Below are 26,154 nucleotides of genomic sequence, written 5' to 3' on the forward strand. Positions count from 1 at the left end.
TCTATGTATTTCTACTCCAATTGTGAACAAGTTTCACATTCTTCCTTACTGTGCACCAGTATCTTTCAGCAACTCCATTTATATGATGACAGTTAAAATTAGAAGACTGGTCTACTCAAGTTATAGAAAGCATCCAGAAAAGATATTACACTTACCACTTAGACTCTCTACTTAGATTGTAGATCCTAAAATGCTTTCATCACAGTGGTGGCTTTGTAATGTGTTGATTTGATTAGACTAAACTATAAGGAAGATTCTCCCATAAAAGGGGAAAAAATTTATCTTGTGCATATATCATAGTGGCTGTATAATTTTATTGCTTCCCTGTCTCGAAGAAAAGCTTAACTTAATTAAACTTTGAGGTCAGGGGTTCCAAAAAGACAAAGTTCTATTGAGATAAAGTTGTGGGTTAATTTTTAATGATTTATGGACTCTTAGAATATGATCAAACATTCTAGGTGTCTGATTTTTAGACTTTTTATTGCTTCATGGCATTAAAAACAATGGCTTTCTTTAGAAAATGGTGAAGAGAAGAATTTTCTCAGGAGAATTGTTTCTCAAATTAACACCATTCTCAACACTTGTAATTTTCCATTGGGAGAACTTAGTATGTAGTTCTGAGAACTCTCTTGCCAGTAGTTTGCCTTAACTCTGGCAACATACCTTATTAGTAACTGCCAACAAGTTATGTGCATCCAGATTTGAAGAAACCAATAAAAATATTAAGGATTTTTAGATAATAAAATGTTTGCTTAAAATGAAATATTGACACTTACTTGTTATTTTGTAAATTACATTATTAAATATTACCAAGTTTATCATGCATTCAGAAAATGAAACAATGAAGTTTATTAAATAAGTTTCACTTATTAATCACTTAAATCCCTACCTTTCATTCCCTGTAATTTACTGAAATATTTGAGAATCAGAATTTAGAGTATATTAGTAATATCAATTATAAGTAATAATAGGTAAATCAGTTTAGATTCTTTAAAATTTTTAAGTATGAATTCCTGAGGGTAATATTTATTACATAATAGTTAATTATTTCAAATTTAGACATTGAACTTCCATCACTGACATCTCCTGCTACCATCAGGTAGCAAGTTTAACTCTTGATTCCAGGAGTTTGTAAATTGGAGAGTAAAGATAAATACATGAAACCACTAAATAACATTTCTAGAGTTTACAAAATACAAACTACCAGAGATTCTTGAATAGGGAATTGATTTTATAAACTGATGATATAGGAAAACTGATTTATAAATAATATATAGGAGGGCCCAGAATAGGAAATAAGAGCCAAAATGTCCAGATATTGGCAGTAATTCACATATCAGTTGATAAGGACCCAGACATTAATCCTAGCAGTGGAAACAGAAAGGAACATTGGATTTGACAAAACTTACAAAATTTGATGTCTGATTGGAAGTAGTGGAATGGTGAATGGAAGAGTAAAGAAAATTATTCGGTTTTCTATACAAAATACCCAAAAGGTGTTATTCTCAGATACAAGGAAATAAAAATGGAATATTAACTTTGGAAATAAGATCATAAAATTGCCTTGGGACATGTTGAGTTGGAAACAATGCAAGATAAAAATATTTTCACCAGTTGGCTTCTCTGAGAAACAGACTGAGATAAAGTTCAGCATGTGTGGTGTTTATTAGGATGCACCCCTGGGACTGGTATGTGGAAGCAAAGGTCAGAAAGCAAGATCCGGTAGAGGGAGGAGTGGGGCTGTGATGCAGGCCTCAGCAGCAGCTTCAGTTGGCCCCACCGAATGTTCTACGACTTGAATGACCTGTTAGAGTTGTCCAGCATAGGGCCAGAATTGCTGGGCCTTCATAACCCCAATGATTGGCTATGGGCTTCCCTGGAAAGAGGCATGACTTAGACAAAGCAGCTGAGGCCATCCCTGAACAGGCTGGCAGCTACAGCAAAAGTCCTTCATTAACACGGGCACATGCCAGTGACTTCCACAACAATGAAACTGCGGTAGAGTGAGGAGACGGAGCTAGAGAAATGTTAGACAATCAGCGAATCCCAGTTCTGCTTCTGCTTTTAACAATGGTAAGCATAATACAAAATCCACTATGGTTATCCTTGTCATTTTCTGAAATGCTGGATTACCCTAATAGGATATAAAAGAATTTCAGAATTATGGAGTAGTTTATGTGTTAATTTTTATAGCAAATATCTCTAAAATGAATTATCCTTTCCTATAACATGATAAATAAGCAAATTAAAAAATTTGTTAATTACTATTGCTCATGTTTGCTAGCCAATAGCTAACCTAGTTGGGGCTGATGGTGGGCATGAAATACAGTAGTATTCAATAAAATAATGAGACTTTTAAAGCAATTTTGAACATTTCCTAATTTTTCTGTTTACGGACACATAGACTGTGATATTTCACTTGCCTTTTGAATACTTTATCCGAAGAGGCAATTTTAAAACATTTTCATGTTACCAAACCTTTAAAGTATTTGTCATATTGTCACAAAAATGTTATAAAATGTTTCTAAATGTTATCTAGAGTTCAGGCCACTATATGTCAACTTTTTTCCTTCTAAATACATGTTGAAGTGTTATATCATCCTTCATTTAAATACTATTATTCTACAGTACAAGAAAACAGTAAGAGCTTTGTCTGCTAAGTTTAGATTTTGAAATTGTATGCTGCAGTGGATTTTTATCTTTCTTACTAAAAGCAAAGATACCTCAAGAGAATAAGACAAGCCACAGACTGGGGAGAATATATTTGCAAAAGACCTGTCTGATTAAGGACTATTATCAAAATAGATGAGGAGCTCTTAAAAATCAAAAATGACAAAACAAACAACCTGATTTGAAAATGGGTGAAAGAATAAAAAATAGTGAGATAGACTGCAATAAGATTGAGTAAGTTTGTGAGCAACAGAGCCTGCAATGTCCCCCAATATCAGTACTCCCCTTCTTTTATTAGCAGAACAATTTTTGGCTGCCCAAATAAAAACTGAATATTTTTATTTCAGTAGTTTCCCATCTCCCATGTGATAGGTATGGCCATGTAATTAAAGTCCACCAATGGGACATCTAGAGTTTCCTTAAGAAAATATTGTATATATACACAATGGAGTATTATTTAGCCACAAGAAAGAAGGAAATCTTGTCATTTGTGACAACATGGATGGACCTTGAGGGCATTATGCTAAGTGAAAAAGTTAAAGACAAATACTGTATGGTATTGCTTATATGTGGAATATTTAAAAAAATAGCTAAGTTCAAAGAAACAATAGAATGGTGGATGCCAGAGGCTGGGGAATGGGAAAAATGAGGAGATGTTCATCAAAGTGTACAAACATCCAATTAAAAGGTGAATAAGTTCTAGGGATATGATGCAAGGCATCATGACTATAATGAAAAATCCTGTTCCGTATACTTGAAAATTGCTCAAAGAATAGATATCACATGTTTCCCATCACAAGAAAAGAGGTAATTATGTCAGGTGATGGAGGTGTTAACTAATCTTATCATGGTAATCATTTCACAATAGACATGTGTGTCAGATCATCACATTGTATACCTTAAACACTGTTGTATGTCAATTATATCTCAATAAAACTGGGGATTAGAGGAAGTAGGCAGTTATGGAATTGCAAATTAAAACAACAATGAGATACAACTACATGCCTATTAGAGCAGCTAAAATCCAAAGGACTGACAATACCAAATGCTTTGAGCATGTGAAGCAACAGGAACTCTCATTAATTGCTGATGGGAATGGAAAATGGTACAGCAACTTTGGAAGACTGACAGTTTCTTACAAAACTTAACATACTCTAATTATACGATCCAGCAATCATGCTCCTTGGCATTTACCAAAACAAACTGAAAACTTATATCCACACAAAAACCTGCACATGGATGTTTATATCAGCTTTACTCCAAGTTGCCAAAACTAGGAAGTAACCAAGATGTTCTTTATTCAGTAGGTAAGTGGGTAAATAAACTGTGCTATTCAGATGATGGAATATCATTCAGTGCTAAAAAGGAAATGAGCCATCAAGCTGTGAAAAGACATGCAGAAACTTTGAATGCATATTACTAAGTGAAAGAAGCCCATCTAAAAAGGCTAAGTACTGCATGCTTACAACTGTATGAATTCTGGAAAAGACAAAGCCATGGAGGGAATAAAGAGATTAGTGGTTTTCACGGGTTGGAGTTGGGGGAGGAATGAATAGGCACAGCACCGGGGATTTTTAGGGCACTGGAAATTCTCTGTATGACACTATAATGATGGTTACATGTCATTATACATTTGTCAAAACCCAAAGAATGTACAACACCAAGAATGAACCCTAATGTAAACTAAGGAATTTAGGTGATGGTGATGTACCAGTGTAGGTTCAATTGTAACATATGAATTCTTGATTGAGGAATACTGATTGTAGGGAGACTGTGCATGTGTGTGGGGTAAAGCGTCTAAGGGAAGCCTCTGTAACTTCTGCTTAGTTTTGCTGTGAACCTAAAGAATAAAACTGATAAAATCTAAGTGATTTCCAGAGACATAACATCTCAAAAACTTTCAAAATAATATCTAAATTTATAAAATATTATCACTCCTTTTCTCTTAACTGTACTTTCCATTCTCCTCTGAAAATAGTGTCTGTAAGAGTGTCATTAGTACTTTTAGATCCTGTATTTATAACATTTGCTCTTAACTTGAACTGCTGTTGCTTTAGCAAAGGCCATACATACCATGCTACTTTTACAGCTACTAGTCAGCAAAATCATTAATCATTTTATAAGCAGAAGTAGATTCCCCTGTGGGAATACCATGGACAGTTTCACTCTTTAGGTGGTTCTAGCATATTCTTCTTTATTATTATTGAGAAAATTCTGTATCCTTTTATTTTTAAGCAAATGTCCCATCTAATTGTTTTATTTTACAAATTTTTACCCACCTTCTTCACCACCCCCAGCTCCACTAACTGAATGAAAAAGCTCAAAGGTCCTTTTTTGAAGAGCTACTGATACCTAATTTGAAATATAAAAATTCTTTTTTCACATGTGCAGCTATTAAAGAGCAACTAGTTTTAGCCCCCACTTTGAAGGTTTCTGAATATAGACAGAGTAAGTTTCTGAATGAGGCAATAGTTCACTGGTTATCCTTTTTCTCTTCATACTTCACAGACCTCATATATGTATGAGATCCATACTTGTATGATTATTCATCAGGATGTTTTTGTGAAAATTCTTGAAAAGATTGTTCAACTCAAATATCAGGACATAGCTCTGCATACTTTGAAGAAGAGATTTCCAGGTTTCCAATGACCTGACACCTCAAACCACCTGACATACAATAAGTAAATGGATCTTTGCAACCACAATCTCGGTGACCAAGCCTTCAGGATGCCTAATAGCAAATAGTGAATTTTGTTTTCTGAAGTGACACTGTTTCAAAGTTCTTTTCCTAAATTTCCACTGCCAGGAGAGTCCAAGAGAACAGAATTTGTTTTAAAGCAATTTTTAAGCAGTTACTTGGAAGAAGGCACTGTGGGGTGTCAACACCACAGCTGCTGATGCATCAGAACAGGACAGGACGTCAGAGGAAACCAGGGGCAGGGCTACAGAGAGCAGATTTGGGGGCCCATGTGTTTATGTAAGTCTGTTTCTAAAGCCGCAAAGCCTTAAAAACAAAATCCCAAGTACCAAAATGCCTCGTACTACCATAAAGTGGCCAAAGGACAAATATCAAGATGACTGCTTGAAGAATTGGCAGCCATCTGGAGGGAGGGACCAGGACACTTGGTCACTGGATTTTATTGTGTAATGTTTGGTCTGTTTGGGGGAGTGGGTTAAAGTAGAAGATTTAGAGAGAATTGTTAAAAGATCAGAAGCCAGTTTGGCTGGAAAGGCTGAAGGATAAATAGTTGGGAAAGGAAAGGAACTTTGTGAAAAGAACAGAGAGATTTAAAACTGATTCTAGAGAAGGTTTGCAGTATGTGCTGAAATATCTCTCCTTCCTAAGACTTCCTTTGAAGGCCACAGGGACACCTACATTATTCATGAATGCTTTTGAAATTAGACTTGCATTTTAAGGAATATGCAACATACTGACACTGGTCTCCATGCAATTCAGAAACTGAGAGTTACATATGTATTCAAATAGGTGCATTTATACTGTATCATAGAATACAGATATGCATTGAATTTTAAGGGTAAAATATGAATCATGAGAGAAATTTCAAGGGGCTGGGACCACATTTTTGGTCACATGTTCTCAAAGGAGCAGTACTGCCCTCAAGGAAGCACTTCTTAAATTGTCGGGGTGTTTCCTGATGTCACAATGATTAAGGAGCATCACTGCCACATAGTGTGCAGGGGCCAGGGATGTCATATATCCCACAACACTTATGATAGCCCTACACAGGGAAGTGTTGTCCTGTGTCCCTCGTTGCTCTTAAATGTCCCATCAGACATTTCCGTAGGTGCAAAACCTGTTTTTAAAAAATTATCTCAGCCTGAAAACTAATGACATTTTGAATATAATTCAAAGTATTTTTGCACTGTTTTGATATGCTTCTAGCATTTGAGTCTTTAATACAACACACTGTATAATTCTGCCCTTATAGCTCTTAATTCATGGTGCTTCTAATATAAATGTAAACATATGATTAATTCATGTCTTGAGTATTGGTACCTGAGCATTTATATATTGAAATATGTATAATATTTTTTTACGACTTAATTGTCTTTCATGCCTTTTTATATGATAGCCATTATATTGGTTCTTTTGAAAATTATCCATGCAATAGGTTTTATTATCTGTCAATTTTATTTTAGGAGAATAAAGATGCTGTTACAAAAATTTCTTACTAAAAAGGAAATTTAGTTTATCCATTCCCCCATTCATAGACATTTGGCTATTCCAAGTAATCCTGCTATAAACATTTTTATGTAAGGTTCTGCATAGGCATGTTTTCCTTTTTCCTGGATCATATGGCAAGCCTATGTTTAACTTTTTGAGGAAACCCCCCAACTGTTTTCCACAACAACTGCACCAGTTTACATTCCACCAGCAATGTACAAGCATCCTTATTTCTCCACATCCTTGTCAATACCTGTTATTTTCTCTTTTTAAAAATAATCTTCATAGCTATTCTACTAAATGTATAGTGTTTTCCTACTGTGCTTATTTGTATTTTCTTAATGACCAATCAAATTGAACATTTTTCTTTTTCCTGTGTGTTTTGATCATTTGTATATCTTCTTTGAATCAAATGTCTGTTCCAATACATTCTACAACATGGATGAACATTGAAAACATGCTAAGTGGAAGATGCCAGACACAAAATGTCACACATGCAGGATTCCTTTTATGTGGTATATCCAGAATAGGCAAGTCCATAAAACAGAAGAAAGATTGGTGGATGGCAGGGGATGGATGGAGGAATGGGGAGTGATTACTTAAAGGGTATGGAGTATTCTTCTGGGATGGTGAAATATTTTGAAACTAGAGAGGTAATGACTGTACAATATTAAACTGCACTACATACCACTGACTTGTACACTCTATAATGGCTAATTGTTTATTATATGAATTTCACCTCAATTTTTAAGAGGGTGAAAGTCAGGTCTAATAAGGTTGAAAATCCCTGCTTGAGGAATTTTTAACCATTTTGTTCCACAGATCCCATTAGCAATCTCATGAGAGGCTTATGAAACTTTTCTCAAAATGTTTATAAATACATGAAAAAAAATATACAGTTAAAGAATAAACCAATTCTATTGAAATATATTCACAAAAACACAATACTGTTTAAATAATAATAGCATACTTTAATAATGTTAAACTTTTTAATAATAACATAATTGCTTGTTCACTGAGACATACACAACTAGATCTCACAGCAAAACCTAAAAATTACCATAATTTTGAAGCAGTGATGGGGGTGAAGGTTTAGAGACATCTGCAACGTTGGGAAAATGATGTAACGATTACATACCATTTCTACTGGAGACAAAAATCACAGATAGTGCTGACATCACCAAAGGGTTTGTTGCCTACATTCATCAGTGCTAAATTTTAATTAGAAGTAAATGAGAAGAGAGATGTCTTGTTTTTTTTTTTTAATACCTAACCTTTACTAGGTGTAAAGGGAAGGGGCACATATTTTTTGGTGGAAGTGGTTAAGAAGAGCTGAATAGAAGAATAGAGGACAAAAGAAAAAATAAGTATTGATTCCTTTTTAAGCATGTCATGATTGAGAAGCAGGGAGGAGATCTGCCTGTCCTTTACTTGTTTTTTAAAATATTTTTCTTCCTTATTTTAAAAGAGATTTTGTTCCAAGTTTTGATGAAATGAGAGGCCCAAGAACAGACTCACCCAGCAAATAGAGACATAGTGGGTTGAAAGATGAGAAATTAGTTTTATTCCCCTTTTTCTGGAAAATAAAAAAGTTGTTGTTAGCATGTAGAAATTCTTACAATTATATATATTGATATATATGAAAAATAAGTCCATGTCCTAAGGCCCATATACCTCTTAAATATAGAAGATAATCGAGTTGTTTTTAACCAAGTCTCAGTGATATGCAGAATACATTTGGTACTAAGCTTTCAGTCTTTCTGGCTATTTACTAAATTGGACATAATAAAATTTATCCATCATACAAGATTCACATGTGATTTAACTACACATTGTTAAAGGGCATAAAAAATAGAAGCTTTGCTTGGTTAAGTATTATAATTGCTTCTAGCTAAAATAATCATGAGAAATTTCAGCTCCAAGTAACACATTATAAATTTCTTATAATATTATAAATACAGTTATCATGGTAATGCTCTAATTCAATTCAAAAGTGAGCTACTAAATTGGTTAAGACAGGTCCTGAACAAAATCTAATAAGACAACCCATTTTCTCTGCCCACATTCTAGCTTTTCCCTCTAGGCTTTGAGCAGTGGGAATTAATTTTGTTTTTAAATGGTTTAACCATACAACTCCTTTTTCCCTCTCTTATACTATTCTAATTACATGGAATAATGGTTTTCAAATTGGATTCAAAAGAACCCTGGGTTCTAAAGGCAGTTTTTTGATATAAATTTCAAGTAATCGATTGCTAGAAAATGTGGACAGGATTAATTTATATCAAACCTCATGCCCACACCGTGAAAGGCTTCAGGGCCCCAAAAAAGACTGCAGAATGGTTTCATAATTTCAATTGGTGATGCTTGTATTAGAAACTCAGTAGCTGAGGAATTTTTCTTGTTTGAAAATTGTTTTTAGAAAAAGAACTTATTTTTTTCTCCCTCTTTTATTCATCCTGTCATTTATTTAATATCTACTAAAGATGTACTCCATGTCAGGAACTATGATCATGACTGGACATAGGATGATGAAAAAAGAGGAAATCATCTGCCTTTGTGGTGCTTAGCATCTGATGAAGGATTCAGTCATTAAACAAACAATCACATAAATCTACTGATAGGATTAAAAACTGAGATGAGTGCTGTGAAGGAAAATATAGAAAGCTGTGACAGAGAAGAATAACAGGGAGACTTAATTTGGGTTGCAGATCAAGGGAGGGCTCAGTAAGGATATGACATTTTACCTGATACCTACAGGAAATAGGAGAGAGCCCAGAGAAAAGTGACATATGGGAAAAGAATGTGCAAAGACCCTGAGGCAATATTTGCCAGAGAATTATTTCTGAGAAAATATTTGCCATAAAAAAATACATATTTTTCTCAGGGTGGATTCTCTAGGAAGCAGAACCTAACAGAGAATATTTATTAGGAATTGCCCTTAGGATCAATCCCTGTGGAAGGTAGGGGAAGGATTCAGGATTTGGCCAGGGGGGAGGACCAGTTGTAAAGTAGACCCAAACAACAGTTTTGGCTGACTGCACAGGGAGTTCTAGAGTTAAAGTGGCCTGTCAGAACTGTCTCCTATTGGGCAAGAATGGCTGGACTTTTATAACCTTCCCTCCACCACATTAGTCACTGGGTGTAAGCTACTATGGGGAGGGTGGGACCTTGGACAAGGTGGCTTTGTCACCACTGCCATCCTTGGAGGGACTGACAGTTGAAGGCTCTCTGCTAATAGCTCTTCCTGCATCTGAGGGAATAAGCCCCTCCCTGAAGGGGGATCTGGATGGCACATCTCTGTGTCCATCACAATATTTAATATTATAAAAAGCTTTTACAAATCAATAAAAAGAAAATTAACCCAATAATGGAGTATACAACAAAAGAAGGCAGTTCACAGAAAAATCACAAGTTATCAATAAATATATAAAAATATGCTCAACCATTGTTAGCAAGAAGGAAAATGCAAACTAGAACAGGAAGCCTTGTGGTTTTGTTGTGTATTGCATTGGCAAAAATTAGTAACTGACTGATACATAGTAGATGGAAGTGTGATTACACCACTGCTCATCCTGGAGTTCCTGGACAATGGCCCTCTCAATGTGATACAGCTTCCTCAGTGAAAGAGCAACCCAGCTACACAGTGTAACAGTTTGCAGTTACCAAGGCGAATTTCCACCCTGTGGGCAAGGGCAGAAGGAGAGAGGGGAAGGGATGAAGTTAAACTATTAAATGGACCAATCAGGTGACTATCTCCACAGTCCAAGGGAAAAAGCGAACAAAGTCCTACACATGGGTTCATCATAAATACATCTTAATTTCTAGCCCTCTGTTCAGAGGTTTGGCTATTTCTGGGAGAGGGGTTATAATTTTTATTTGCTTCTCCAAAATATTTACCTGTGTGTACATATATGCTAATAAATATAGAAAGAAATCTGGAAGGACATGTTGGAAGCTTACTTCTGAGTGGTTTTTTTTTATTGTTGTTACAATAAATATGTTACTTCAGTATTTAAAAAAGGCTTTAGATGACCCTCAGCAAAAGTGATGCTGGAATAACAATACAGCGAAGCATTTTCTGAGCCCTCTGAGAACTAATCCAACTCGCCTGTGACAGTCTCTTTTGTATGAACCTAAGACACTCCTTAAGAATCACTACTACTCTGACCTTTTCCCCCTCCAAAAATTTTTAGATAAAATGAAAGCAAGGGAAGAAGATAAGACAAAAAACAGTCCACTGGGTGGATCACAATGAGTAACAAAGGAGAGTAGTCAACAGATCACATAGAGCCTTACAGGACATTTGAAAGATGGCAGGAATTATCCTTTATGCAATGGGGACCCAATAAGGGGTTTTAAGCATGGAATGCCATTATTTGATTTCTGTTTTATAGCTATCACTTCAGTGGGAGTGTGGCCAATCCACTGGAGGGATTTAAGAATGGCATTTTGGGTCTGATTCGGAGCCCCTGGAAGAATCTAAGCAAGATACATGGGAGCATTGGGAGTAGGAGCAAAAATGACAGAAAACAGACAGCTCTCCAGCAGCCGTGGAGGCAACAGGACAGGTGGGGGAGCTGCGACAGAGATTTCCAGGGTGCAGAGGAATGCACAAATCCGGTGCCCAGGAAGGCAGCACGGTCCAAAAGGAAGAAGGACTAAGATGACTGGATATAGAGGAGGAAAAGGAATCAAGAACTGTGACCCAGCAAGAATAAGTTAGTGGAAAAATGGAAGCAAGGTTAGGAGGATGGGTGGGGCTGTAATTTGGAGGCCATAAAACAGTAGTGATTTATGTATTTGAGCACCAGTTAAGGAAATTTAAAATGTTTATGAACTTTTAAAAAAACTAAATGCTGTGTCTTCAAAAAAGTTTTGTTATTTGCCATTATCTGCCACTAGACTTAAGCATGTTTCAGTTATTTCCCTGCTATTGAAGAGTTTCTTTTTTATTATAAAATAACAAAATCACAGAACTCATATGCTCAGTGGTGCCTGGTGTGATGCAGCATATTTGAACAATCTTGTTGTTAGGATGACACGTCTAAAGCTGGTTTATTGTGTCTTTCTTGACTTAGACCTTCTGAGCTACTTAATTCTAAAATATAAATGTTCCCATAGAGATACTTAATAGTGTTTTCTCTAAGATGAGGGACTTTTCTTTTGTAAAAGAGATAAATAGTAATATATCAACACAAAGAAGTATGCCTTAACATACTTTGGGTTTTTTTTTTCATCACCCAAAAAGAAACCCCCTACCCTTCATCAGTCAACCCCTATTCTCTCCCAAATCCCTCAGTGTTGGGCAAATACTATTCTATTTTCTGTCTTTATCAATTTGCCTATTATGGGCATTTCATATAAACAAAATCATGTAATATGTAATCTTTTACAACTGACTTCTTTCAGTTAGCATAATGTTTTCAAGGTTCATTCATTAAGTAACATACTTTGAATCAAAAGACTTTTGTGGAAGTAGCCATAATTGGAGTTACAAATTTTATGTAATAAACAACTCTTCTCAACCCCATCTAGGTCTCAGATTAGAAGACCCCCCCAAAAGAGGTTTCCTACCCTGTAGAGGATCTGTACTCCCTGAGGACTTGGAGCAAGGGCACAGCAATTACACGTCCTAGTCATGCTATAAACCAGCTTCGTCTATCTGAGCAATTCATGGGTCATGTAATCACTGGCCCTTCTCACAGTAAGATCAGCCAGGGCCCGTAACTGCCTGTCAGGCTAATGCCAACAAAGATCCTCTTTATCTGCTGCATGAGCCAGCAGCCCAATCAGCAGTGGATTGCCAGTTGTGTGAGCTGTCAAGGACGGAGTCTGACCTCATCTGAAGGAAGGCAAAGGGGACTGTGCAAATGAAATTAGTTAGAGGCCTTGCCCATAAAGTCAAGCAGACCCCTGAGCCACCTAAGAATCTCTGTTAGCTGTTCACTGCCTTGCAGGTTTGAGAAGAAATGGGTGGGTATGCAATCATCTTTAGTGATCTTTTTAGGAAAGTATGCAATCAGCTATGATGTAAATCCAGTGCATAATTCTAGCTATATGTTTATAAAATCTCCAACCTAATTCTATGAATACTTATAAAAATTTATCCATCTTACTATAACATACATATAACTTATGTGGAATATTATTTATTATGTGTAATTTTATTTTTGAAATATTTTTACATTTTTTCTCTTTTAAAACATTTTTATGCCTGAACTTTACTCTAAATAAAAATAGTATCAAAATTACCTAAGTGGTCTGCTCAGACTCTTGGCTGGATTTGATGGCACAGTGCCATCCACTCTTCACAGATATATAAGGTTTCCATAGAAAAGGCTTCCAAATGCCTTTAAGAAAGAAAATGCTGGTAACTAATTAGCCCCACTAGCTGAAATCACTTTCTTTCTTATTATTTATTTTTGCTTCACTGACCAGCAATCATTTATTTTTTGTGAGTAAAAGAAAACTTCAGACATAATACCTAAACATGCCTTCCCATTCATGATTTCCAGGATCACAAAAAGAAAAGAACATATACAAGTGAAAAATAGTATCTAGATACTTTAGCCTTAAGAAGGTGAATATAGAGGTGACTGAATTAAAGTGCTTTTCTTATAACTTTTGGGAATCTAGGGCTTGTCCTTAGTTGTAAATACAATTATTTTTCTTAATACTGCTAGCTTTTCTTTTAAATGATTGCTAGTAAAACTCAAATTTCCCATCCAGTAAACAAAGCTTGAGTCTTTCCTTAGACACTGGACAAGAGAGATGATAAAGTATTTGACTCTATATTTTAAAAATATTCAAATGGGCATTTATTCCTTATTTCTAGCCATCACAAGTTATTTTGATTCCCCTGTCTTCTCTCAAAACTCTTTTAGTAAATTTTTCTTGAAAATGTTACCCAGACCAGGTTACCAGCCACTTTAAGAAATCAGTTTCATCAGATATGTTTCAGCATAACATCTCATTTTAGACCCCAAAATGTTATTATAAAGTGAAATCATATGTCCTTTTTCTGCTCCACATGATCTGCAGATCTTTCCAAAAAACAAATCATTCAGAAAGACAAAGATTGGACATCACTGAGAATATTCCAAACAGAATGCTGTAGGCTCTGAAAAAACAGAGGATACAAATACCCACAGATAAATGCCCTTTCAAATTTTCAAAGCATCTTCATCTCTCATTTCATGTATTCATAACTTTCCTTACATATTATTAGTCCCATACAGGGGAAGAAACTGAAGCCTGAAGGAGACTTTCATTCATTTGCTATTTATCAAATGCCAACTATGGGCCAGCGCTGGCAGATCATTGTGATAAGTGGCAAAGCAGAACTAGGACACAGGTCCAGTTCTCTGTTATATCATACTGCCTGTGGCAGATTATATTGCTAAAATATAAAAATCACCAGTGATATCTCTCATTCCATATGCTCTAGAAACTTGCCACTCCCCTATCAAGAAGTGAAATTCAAAATTTCTCGCTTTGAATCTGGGCAGGCTGTGACTCTCTTGTAACTGATAGAACTTAGTGGCACAAGTAAAGTGACATAACTTCTGAGCTTGCTTCAGCTTCATGAGCTAGATTACTTGCTCTTAAAGCCTTGCTTTTCAGGTAAGCAGTCCATGTGCCTTAAGGCCACCGTGCTGCGAGGAAGCCCAAACTAATGCATGTTGGAAGACCACGTGGTAAGGCTATGACAGCGAGGTGCCCGGCCAGTCCCCATCTGCTTCAGCACTCCCTTCTTCCCAGCCCCAGCCATCATTTGACTGCAACCATATGAGAAACAGCATGAGTGAGAACCATTCAGGTGAGCCTTTTCTGAGTTCCTAATCCATAGGAATAGTTAACCAGAACACCGTTACTAGGAAAAATTCAAAACATTTATGACAATAGTCTGTGTGACGGATTGCATTAATCAGTCTGAATTCTTCTACCCTCCCTGTCTCCATGTCCTTTCCCATGTTTCTTTACAGACCCTTGAGACAGAGTATATTTGATCACAACCTTGACTATGGGTCCAGCTACATGACTTCTTTCAGCCGAAAGGATTTTAGAAAATGTAACACAAGTAAAGGCGTAAAATGAGCCTTTTTGTCTGGCCCTGCTCTCTGCACCTGTGCCGTCTCCATGGGAAGACTATGCTTTGGTTATGACCAGTGCACTGGTCCAAGGAGGATGAGTGACACGTGAGCTAGAGCCCCTCCAACTGAGCCCACTATAGATCAGCTGACCTTCAGCCCATCTTCAGATGCATGAAAAATAATAGGTTATTGTTTTAAGCATTGAGTTATTTATGAGTTTGGGAGTGATTTGTTTTGCACCATGTTTAACTGATACACTAGCCTTCTTTGAAAAATGTATATCCTCCAGACAACCAAAAAGGAAAAGCACTTATTAATATGCGAAGGTTCTAATTTGCTCTTCACAAAATCAGTCTTCTTCTCTTACAGTCATAGTTCACTAGTTTTGTGTTTTAAAAGGTGTGGCTGGAGGAGTCAGCAGGGGGAAGCTCCTGTGTTTGCTACTCACAAATTTCTTGACCTGGGCAAGATATGAACCTCTCTAAACTTGGTTTCCTAATCTGTAAAAAGGGAATAATAGGACCTACCATAGAGGATGGTTGAGAGAATTAAATGAGATCATCCATGGTGTTTGTTCTATGCTTTTGTTACAAGTGCCAGGAATACAACTTAAACTAATGTAAGCAAAAATGGGAATAACTTGACAAGGTATCTCACATAATTGAAGGAAATATTGAACAAGTGAGCCACAAGGATACAGCTGGTCCTTAAAAACAACTGAAACCCAGGTCTTTAAATAACTGCAGGACTCATTTTCTCTTGTTCCCTTCTCAGATTTTTAACCTATTTTCCCTTGGTGTATCAATTTTATACTTGTTACCAGCTTCTTCAGTAAACCAGAACCATGGCTACTAACAGCTCCTGAGTCTAACATTTTGTTTCCTATTGTCATATTTCTTCTGGTCCAAAATTCAAAATTCTCAGTGATGGCTCTAATTGGCTGTTTGTGGGCCAAGCGACCTACCTTGAGCCAACCAACCATGGCCAGAGGTATGGTCTGCAAGTGGCATCTCTTGTATAGCCCACATGGCAGAAAGGAGGATATTAGTTTTATGTGTCAATGTGAATGGGCTAAAGGATGCCCAGATAGCTGGTAAAACACTATTTCTGGGTGCGTCTGTGAGGGTGTATCCTGAAAGGATTAGCATTTGAATCAGCAGGCTGAGTAAAGAAGATACCCTCACCCATATGGGTGGGCATCATCCAATCTGTCCAGGGCCTGGGTAGAACAAAAAGTCAAAAAAGGGGTTTATTTGCTCTGCTTGAGCTGGGACATCATCTCCTGCCACCGGACATTGGTGCTCTAGGTTCTCAGGCCTTCAGACTTGGACTGGGACTTAGGCCATCAGCCTCCTGGTTCTTCCCTGGACCTCAGGCCTTTGAGTTTGGACTGGGTCTACACCACTAGCTTTCCTGGGCCCAGCTTGAGGTGGCAGATCATGGGATTTCTCAGCCTTCATAATCATATGAGCCAATCCATCATAATAACTCTCCATATTTATCCGGTATATATCCTGTTGGCTCTGTTTCTCTAGAGAACCCTAATATAGGCTTGAAGACCCTTTTACCACAGAAACAAATGAAAATAGCAAACGGTATCTTCTGTCTATTGTACTTAAATAAATCACATTAAGCTCCCTGCGCATATACTTCAGAAGGTATATGTCATCCATATTACAATAAAATGCACCATGTCTTAGAAAATATATCTTCTCACATACACACACTTCAAAAAAATAAATAAATAAAAGAAACTTGCCTTTTCTTTTACTTAAAATTTATGGGGAAAATTCCCAAGCAATAAACTGTTACACTCCCAACCACCAAAGTAGCAAGTTAACAGAAGTGCTCAAGCTATCAGACTCCACTCCCATGCCCTCTCCCCATGTAGAAAAGTCAGTGTATGAATAACAAGCAGTGTTTAAATATCCCCGTCCTCTGAAGAAGCTTTTGACACCCTGGCGACCTCTTGCTGAGAGGTGAGTGAAGAAAAGGGAATGTAGTATTCAAGCTGTCAGTGACTCAGGACCCAGCTCTCCTGCTCTTCTCCTTTCACTATGATTTTGGGGGGGCTTTTCTCCAAGAGCCCAATTGGGATAGTCTAAAACTCAGGTTTTATAAGGATTAGATCTTCAGCTGTTTATTTAGAACCCAAAAGGGTTTTCTTCTCTTCCTTCCTAAGTATGAGAATTAGCTCAGCTTGAAAAGGTAAGGTTCCTCCAGGCAGAGAAACTGAGGAGGCTCCTAAGGGCATGAATGTAGTAGACGTTAACTAGTGTGATTGCCTGGCTCACAGTGCTCTGAACCAGTAGTTCCTCTTCTTTGGAGTGCTGATCCTTCCGTGTCCCTTCCGTGAACCACTCAAGCATATGGTCCTATGGAAGCTGTGTGATCTTGTCTGCATGGCTGAACATGGGGAGGCTAAACATGGGTTCCTGACTTAGGGTAGGCTAGTCAGAGGCCTTCCCTGGAATTATTAAAATAATTGTGTGAGTTGAGATCCATGTCCCATTACTCTACAGTATGAACAAACCTGTCTGCAATAGTGAGAAGCAGAAACAAGGGGCACTAAGGGAGTCTTAATGGCATTCAGGTCTGTGGTTCCAGTTATTGAAATTTCCTAGAGCTGCTCCAATCCTGCCTTTCCAAGAAATAATTTATCAATCTTGCTTTGGCTCTGGGAGCTTTACCAGTACCCACCAAACACATCCTCTTTGTTGCTCAAGTTTTAATTACATTTCTGTCACTTGCAACCAAGTGTCTTAATTTCCTAGAAAGAAAGTAGCTGTCTTTGATTCAAACAAGCAATGTGAAGGTTCAAAGTGTTCAGAGCCCCAAACTTTGTCCCCTATCACACCTCTGTTGCCCTCAGTGAAGTCAGGGACCACCTCCACATGCATGACCACCCTGCACCATTGTAGGGAAAATGGAAGTCCCATGGCCAGGATCCTCACCTGATCCTAATCTACTTGCCCACTGTGCAAGTGCAATAATGTAACTGGCCTACTGCACAGGCGCATGCTTGCACATGTGTTGGCAATAAGCCATTATTGCCTGTGTCGCTATATAAAAAAAGCTCCACCCAGTGATCTTCACAGAGCCTGGAGCAGAGGCAGAGATGGATGCAGACATGATGCTAATGCTTGACCTGCCACTGTGAGAATAAAACTTGGTATAAGACCTTTTACCCCTAATATTCCATTGTTGTTATTTGGTCTCAGTGAATCCTGAGTGAATTTGCCTGGAGCCGGGAACCCCCTCAGGCCCAGAGCTACAACCATATAAACTAACATCAGTCCTAGGGGCCCCTGTCCATAAGCAGCTCCTTATTTCAGAAGAGGAGAATGATTTATGAGTTTTATTTTTTCAACCTAGTAGTGTTGAAATTATTCTTCATTTCAACTCTTTCACCATTTCTTTGTTTAGTGACTTTAATTTTGGGGGAGAGTTCTTATGATGACGTACACTCCTCCAAAAGTTACTAATCACTGTGGTCTGAACATCTGTGCCCACCCTCCCAACATCCCCTAAATTCACTTGTTGAAATCCTAATGCCTGATGGGACAGCATTAGGAGGTGGGCTTTTGCCTTTGCAAAGTACCTAAATCATGCGAGTGAAGCCCTCATGAATAGTATTAGTGCTTTATAGAAGAAGCCCCACAGAGCTTGCTAGTTCTTTCCACCATGTGAGGGCACAGCTAGAAGGGAGTGGCTATGGAGCCGAAGAGGGCCTTCACCAGAACATGACCATGGCTGGCACCTGGATCTTGGACTGCAAACCTCCAGAACTGTGAGCAGTAAATTTCTGTGGTTTACAAGTCGCCAGTCTGTAGTATTTTATTATAGCAGCCTGAATGAACTAAGACAACAATCACCACCAAAAGCAAGACCAGTCGATAAGATACTTTTTTCCCCAGAGACCAGAGCAGTCTTTTGATTTTTGTTTCTCAGCCAGAAGTGCTGGTGGGGAGAAAATAAATGTTTATGTTCTTTTTTCAGAACCCCAAGCCTGTCTGAGGAGCCTGCTGACCAAATATTAAGGGAATTATTTATCCCTAATCCCTACAGCTCTGCTTGCTGGGGTTTTGACTTATTTCGTAGTAGGGGTGGAGGATGAGGAAGGAACAAAGAGATAAGCATAGAATTACATCTGCATCAAATTAGATCCCCAAGTATGAACGAGTGTCTTTCAACAACCCTGCTATTTGATGTGCAGTCTGTAAACTATGGATGCTAACTCCGTCATGGACTACTACAGAATTAACCTCATTACTCATAGAATTCTGGAGCAGGGGAGAGGGAGGTGCCAATGTTTATAAAAATTTCTTCTTTTTAGTCTGGCTCCTTATGGCTAAGTCTTCTCAGGAGTGATTAATAGTATTGCTCCAAAGAAGCCTGATTTTTCCAAACTGTGCTCCATAAAACCTTGTCTAAAGTTTCACTGCACGAGTCTCCAAATTTCTTGCACACTTGTAGTGGTTTTTTTTCCTTTCTGTGAGCAAAAGCTTGACATGCAGCTTTCAGCATATCCCACATTACTGAAAACCACTCTCTCTGACTGCTGCAAGGCAGTCTATGCAGAGGAGACATTTAGGCAACAGATCCTTGGTGTTTCAGGGTCTGACACATAATAGATTCTTAATAAAAGTTGAGCAATGAATGAATTTAATGTTTGGGACCATATATAATTCTTAACACCAGAAAGAGAGCCAAAGGAGAGAAAGCAGGACTGCTTAAGGCTTGTTTTAGAGTCAGTGGGGTTTGGTCTGGTTTGACTCACAGACCCACTTCAGAATCTGACAAAAGCTGCAGACCCTTTCCCCCGTAAAGCACACAATAGAAGTCCCCACACACATAAAAGTTTGCTTAAAATTCTAGGAGGGTTGGTGACCTAAGCATCTGTGGTCTTTCTATTAAGAATTTTTGATGAAGTAGAATATTCAAAAGATACAGAAAAATGCTCAGTATCATTGAGGAATTTGTGCTTTGGGGCTAATTTGTATTTAGACAGCCTTGTCGATTCTCCCTAGCCTGTTGTCATGATGATTTAACTGAATTAAGCACTCTTTAATTAGACACTGTGAAAAAGGAAAAGAGACCTTTGCACTGGGCAGTGGGCAAAAAATAAAACATAGAAAGAATGTCCATTCCCCCTGCCCAGGGACATCTGCTCCTTGTGCCTATTTAGAAGATTCTTACAGTGACCATACCCTCAGGCTGGATAGAGACTATCAAGATATGTGACGTTAATAACCTTCTTACAACAAAACTCTACCATCTATCTGCATCTGAGCATTTATATGGACTGTGCCCTTTATATTTTTAAGGGTAGGATGAGATGGAGGAAACAAAATATTTTGCAGAGGAAAATCACTCATAAATCTGCTGACATCTGCTTTGTCCTTCTTCATATCAACTGAAGTTCAATAATTCTCATCAGTATTTTTAAAAAATCTTCTTTAATACTATACTTTGGTATATTTCTGTCCCCTGAGAACCAGGAAGGAAACAAAAATATACAGAACCACAGCCAGGTAATCTCAAAGCTGAAGGGTATAGGTCATCTCACCTGATACTTGGGTTCCACAAATTAAAAAATGGAGGTGCAGAGAGGTCAAAATAACATTTCCAAGATCTCTACAAGTTTTCCAGAATCTCCATAGCAGATTCTTCACTGGACGCTGTGAGATATGGTCAGGATCACTTAAGGCAAGCAGGTAGAAAGGCTGTTCTGTAAATACCTGGAGTTGCAGGGTGTGGTTACATGGAGACAGTCCCAGGGACAGAAGGAGATGAACCATCAGGAAAGACGGGAGTGCGGGGATTAATTCAGGAGGAAGCACGGAAGGAGAGTGCACCTTTTGGGTGGTGGTCAGAGAGGCGAGAAGCATGGCAGAGCTACCTGGTCTGAGGTTTCCAGTGGAGCTCTGGCAACGTGCTTTTTCTCTTCTGGTATTAGTAGAGGCTAATGGGTGGGAACAGCTGTGGCTCGATGAGAAGTCACAGACCTTTGTTCAAAACAGCGATTCAATTTACGGTTTCCTCACAGAAGATTCACAGTTTCAGAGGAGTGTTACATTAGAACTGCAACAAAATGGGAGAGAGCAGACAGGTCATATTTATCTCTAATATTAAATTACTAATATTTTATAAAAAGCTTCTTTACTCATTATTTAACCAATAAGAGTGTCATGGTCTATAACAGAGGAGATGTGTGGTAGTTTTCTCAGCAATTCTTGCAGGAGCTTGGTAAGAAAAGTAAATACTGGCATAAAGAAGTAATAGTCCAAAAACAGCATATAATCCAAAGAAATGATAACCCAGATTTGAGGATATAAGAAAATGGTATTACTTCCTCTCCTACTTCTATATTATGCTACCTATAGCTTTTCTAGAAATGTTACAGTGGAAGGGTAAAAAAATAAAGGCAGAAACATTGTTATTTAGCATATATAGTTTTTGTAATTTGGTTCATCAAAAAGCTGATGCTTTCTGTCACTGAGTGCTGTTGTGAGTTTTAGGAGACCTTCTGTGGGTCAAGTCACTTTCCCAGGAAGTCATCTTGTGAGGGTCCCTTTCCAGACAGCCCAAGTGATCCGCGCTTGGCCCAGTATGTTGTTTGCATACATCCCTGCCCCACTGAATTGTCCCATCATAGCCCTGTATTTTACCTGAGCCGTCACAGGTCCCTTCAGCCAGCCTCCCCATCAGACATTTGGTGGAAACTTTGGCTCATGTAAGGGGCAAACACCCATGTCCTGGACCCCAGAAAAACAGGGGGGAGAAATGTAATGTTAAAGCACTCTGGAAATAAATGAAGAGCATCTAAAAGAGAACTGAGTTCGTTTATTCTGAGCCTGTGACAGCAAGGGAGTCAGGACCAGAACTTGCATTTGTCAAGGGCAGGCAGGGGTGTGGGAAAGCTTTGCACTATCAAGAAAGGAAAGCCTTCAGGTGTGCTCTGATTGGGGACTGTTGGCGTTGGGACGCCGGAGGGGAGCTAGGGCAGAGCATCTTGTGAAATGGGTTTGAGAAGCACATGTGGCTCTTTCTGGCTGGTCTTGAGTTGGACGTGAGGGCAAAAAATAGGGAAGCTAGCAGTTATTGAGCAAGTACCAACTGTTCTGGGCAATTGCTACAGAATTGTGGTTTGGCTTCCCCGGCCCATTGCTACAGAGGATGCCAGCCAGAGGTCCATTCACATCGATGGTTTGGTCATTGTTCTTTCTTATGTTCAGTCTGTCATATTTTTCCTCTAAGGAAGTCCTACTTATTCACGTCCAATAATTTTCAAGCCTCCTCTTAAAATATCCGCAAGGCAGGCTAAAGACCAATCACCTGACTGATTTTTAGGTCACCTCTTTTGAATCACCCCTTGGTTCTGAAGGAAGAGTCTGATACTTATTTTTATAATTTGCCAATAATAAAACATTTTGTTCTCAAGTTTAGAGCCTCACCCAAAGCTGAGAAAATACTTTAACATCCTACTACATACATCTCAGTATAAAGGACTCATTTAAGAAGTTTGGCAGCAAAAAGAGGAAGAGAAATTGGAGAGCGGCTGGAATGCATAATCAGGCAAACAAGAGTCTCTTTTCTTCCTCTTTTCTTTTTTGCGTTCGTCTTCCCCTCTTCCTCCTCCCCTCCATCTTCTCAGTTTCTTCCACTCCCAAACACAGTCTTGTATTTCTGCTACTGGAAGCTGCTGTGAATATCAGTATGATAAAGAAGACGGAACAGAGTATGATGTACCAGGATCAGAACAGTGTCTCAGAAATCCAGAGGGTCTCAGGAACGTGAGCTGGCTTAACTCACACAGCAGCAATTGCTGCAACAACTTCCATTTATTTTGTTTCTATTCTGTAAAATAATAAAATTGGTGACTCCTTGCTCAGCCTAACCTCTTATGAGAGTGAAATGTGGCAAAAAAAATATTAACTTCAGTAAATTGTTATAAATATAGGAGGTGATCATAGTATTTCACTTGGAATTCCAGAGGATAATTTCTAAAATTACCAGTCTTCATGTTTTGGGTTCTGACTTTGAAATGAAATGAAAGATCCAGACCTTTCAATTAGTGAAAGTTGCTATCACATTCTGATTTATTCTTGACAACAGGAGATTTTGCCACAACATGTAAGTACTGATGATTGTAATCTAACTAGCAATTTCAGCAATATATTACAATGTGTCTCATGGAGGGTTTTTTTTTTCCTACTTTTGAACAATTCCTAACTGGAATTCCCCCATTAGTTCAACAGAGGTTTTCTCATTACTTACCACTGTTAGGAAAGGAAATGTTCTATTGTTTCACTAGTTGGTTCATTTCCACAGGCTACTTAAGGATACAATAACCCATTAACCCAATAACTCAACAAATATTTAGTAAACACAAAATATGCACAGGAACCATTCTAGACAGTAGAATACTGAAGTGTACAAAACAGAGTCCACATCTTCAATGAGCTCTTAATCTTTTGTAGGGATTTTTGAAAAGTGATAAAACCTAACAAGAAGATAAAAATGTGGAAATGCCATTCAGAGTGAGTAAGTGGATTGCTTTAGCTAAGATAGTCAACTCTTTGCAGTTACATTTCAAGTTAGACTTGAATGATGAGTAGAATGCAGATGTAGAGATCTGGGGGGAAGAGCAATCCAAGCTTCAGGAAGAGCAAATGTCGAGGCCCAGAGATGGAAAGGAGCTGATGTGTCTAAGAGACAGAAAGGCCAATGAGGCTGGAGAGAAGGGAACCTAGGGGCTCTGGAGGGCTGGAGCAGAGGGACGAGGATGGGTAAGTTAGCAGTGATCACACCATGTAGGGCCTGTGGGCCATGTAAGGACAGTGTATTTTTTCTGATTGTATAGAGAAGGCCTTTCAAAGAGAAAGCTTACTCTGCCTTCTAGGGGGAGGAAAGACTCTGGAAGAGGCAAGCATTCTCAGAAGAAGCACATGATACTGCTATTTGAAGGTTTGTTCTGTTAGAAGACCAATTTAGAGGCTGTTATCATAGTTGGGTGAAAAAATTGGTAGTTGAGCAACAGTAATGGCAGGATATATTTTGGATATAGAGTTTGTAGAACCTACTGATGGATTTGGTAAAGTTATATGATGAAGAAAGGAATCAAGGATGGCTCTTAAGTTAGGAGCCTGAGCAGCTGGATGGATGGGATGATACCACAGTTGAGGCTGGGAGAACCTGTGGAGAAGTGAATCTGAAGGAGAAGCAGAGAAATTAGTAGCTTTATTTTGTCCAGTCAAGATGCCTGTTAGACTTCAAAAGGATGTATCAACAAGGCCATTGGATATATGCAGTGAGAAATGCCAGTTGAGTTATTTAACATTTTGGATTTCAATCCTATTTCTGCTGCTCAGAAGCTGGGTATCTTCAGTTGACTTTATAAACTTTCTGGGCTTATGTTCCCTCATCTCTAAAATTCGTATAATGATAATGAAGAATGCAATATTTAATCTCAAATCTCCTTTAGTCCAAAACAGTTTTCACTTCACTGTCCCTTATCCTGCAGATGCCCATTTCTGCCACTATCTGAACACTCTTGACTTGCATAATCAGTTTGCAAATGTGGTCACATCATTTTAGTTTTCCCAATTTATCAATCCCAAAGTCTCCATATGCTTATTGGCCAGTTTTTATCCCTAGTTGTCCAGGGGCTCCAGAGTGTGGTCCGCAGCCCAGGTCACACAGGCTGTTCCTTCTCATGGGCTCATGCTTTCCCCAGCTGCTTTTCTGTTTGACATGTGCTGCAAGAATGCCCTTCTCGGGTCAGTTCAATAGCCAGATCTGTAGGTCAATGGACACCCAGGGTATCACTTTTTGTTTACATACAGGTACAATATTTTCCTTCAAAGTCCAAATGCTCTGTCAGAATGGCTGGATCCACAGAAGTTCACAGCATCAACCACACACTTGTACCTGTACTTCCTGCAGTCTCACCATTTGGGGTGACTCCCCCTGTCCCTCTGTACTTGGTCCTCCTAAACTGTTGTTCTGTGTACAATATTATCATTCTGGGCCTTCCACAAAATATTCCAAACACCAGTTTCTCCAAGCGCTTTCACTCTAACTTCTATAAGGGTCAACCGCATTAGGTGTTTTTTCTTAGATTAAAGATCTATCTAAAGTGACATGTAATCTCCACCCTAAATACAGGGGAGGCCAGCTTTATTTGTAAGTATGTTCAACACACAGGATCCTATTTATACTCTGCCTTAGTTGATACCTTATTTCAATATATTATAACTATTTTTCTGTTTCCTTTTTATGTGTTTGGCTTCTCATCTACAGTTCAAGTACCCAAGAAGGCATGCTCACGCATTATTTATCTCTGGAATCTCAGCTCCAGACATTTAATCAAAGATTGGTAAAAAAGGAAAAAAAGAAGGCAGGTGGTTTTTTTTTTTTTAGGAGGAGTGGGTATACCCAGCTAGTTTTGCTTTTCTGCAAAAGCAAAAAAAAAAAGTGTTTAATGATCTCCATCATTGAATAGAATATTTATTTTTATTTGACACAAGAAATATGGATTACTGGTAGTGATTAGAGAGAACAAAGAAGCTGATTGGTGCTGATTTTTATACATTGGAGGATCATCAGTAAGCATTACTGCAACTACAAAGCAAAATGTGGTGAGCTGAGCACTGAAGTTACAAAGAAGCTCAGATGTCACATTCCCTAGCCATTCAGTTTTCCAAATAATTACCGTTCTTCAATATGCTACTTTTATTGCCTTTATCCCTTCAGTTAGAAGTTTCTACTACTATCTTGTAATCCTCCACATATTGTCTAGTAATAAGTTAATAACTTGAACTTTTAAACAATTTTGAGTGACTCTGTTAGCTTTCAATGAAGTATCAGGTAAAAATATTAATGAGTCTTTCAACAGCATTAATTACCTGCATAATTTCTTTCTTGAAAAATTGTTATATATATATATTTTATATATATATTAAAAATAATATGTTTATATATATATTTTAAATATATAAAGTTATATGTATAGTATCTAAGCAATATATAAAATATCTAAGTGATACAGAATGTACCAAGTTGAAAATGTAAATGTTCCATAATCCCACACCCAAGGGATTAATCACAGGTTTTGATTTGATTGACAATCCTAGGTTTTTAAATACATACTCAGACACTTATATCATGTATTTTACAAAAATGCTTGGCAGTTAAAAAAAA

General features: G+C 38.0%; 1 long non-coding RNA gene across 1 annotated transcript; it reads left to right on the forward strand.

Annotated features, from left to right (window-relative positions):
* The first annotated feature begins 1,824 nt into the window (after window positions 1-1,824).
* On the forward strand, window positions 1,825-14,971 carry LOC130683940 (uncharacterized). The gene is made up of 3 exons (XR_008998075.1): window positions 1,825-2,073; window positions 14,480-14,675; window positions 14,842-14,971. It is a non-coding gene; the product is annotated as an uncharacterized LOC130683940 (long non-coding RNA).
* Window positions 14,972-26,154: the final 11,183 nt, after the last annotated feature.

This window comes from Manis pentadactyla, chromosome 5 (genome assembly GCF_030020395.1).
Source record: "Manis pentadactyla isolate mManPen7 chromosome 5, mManPen7.hap1, whole genome shotgun sequence".
NCBI lineage: Eukaryota > Metazoa > Chordata > Mammalia > Pholidota > Manidae > Manis > Manis pentadactyla.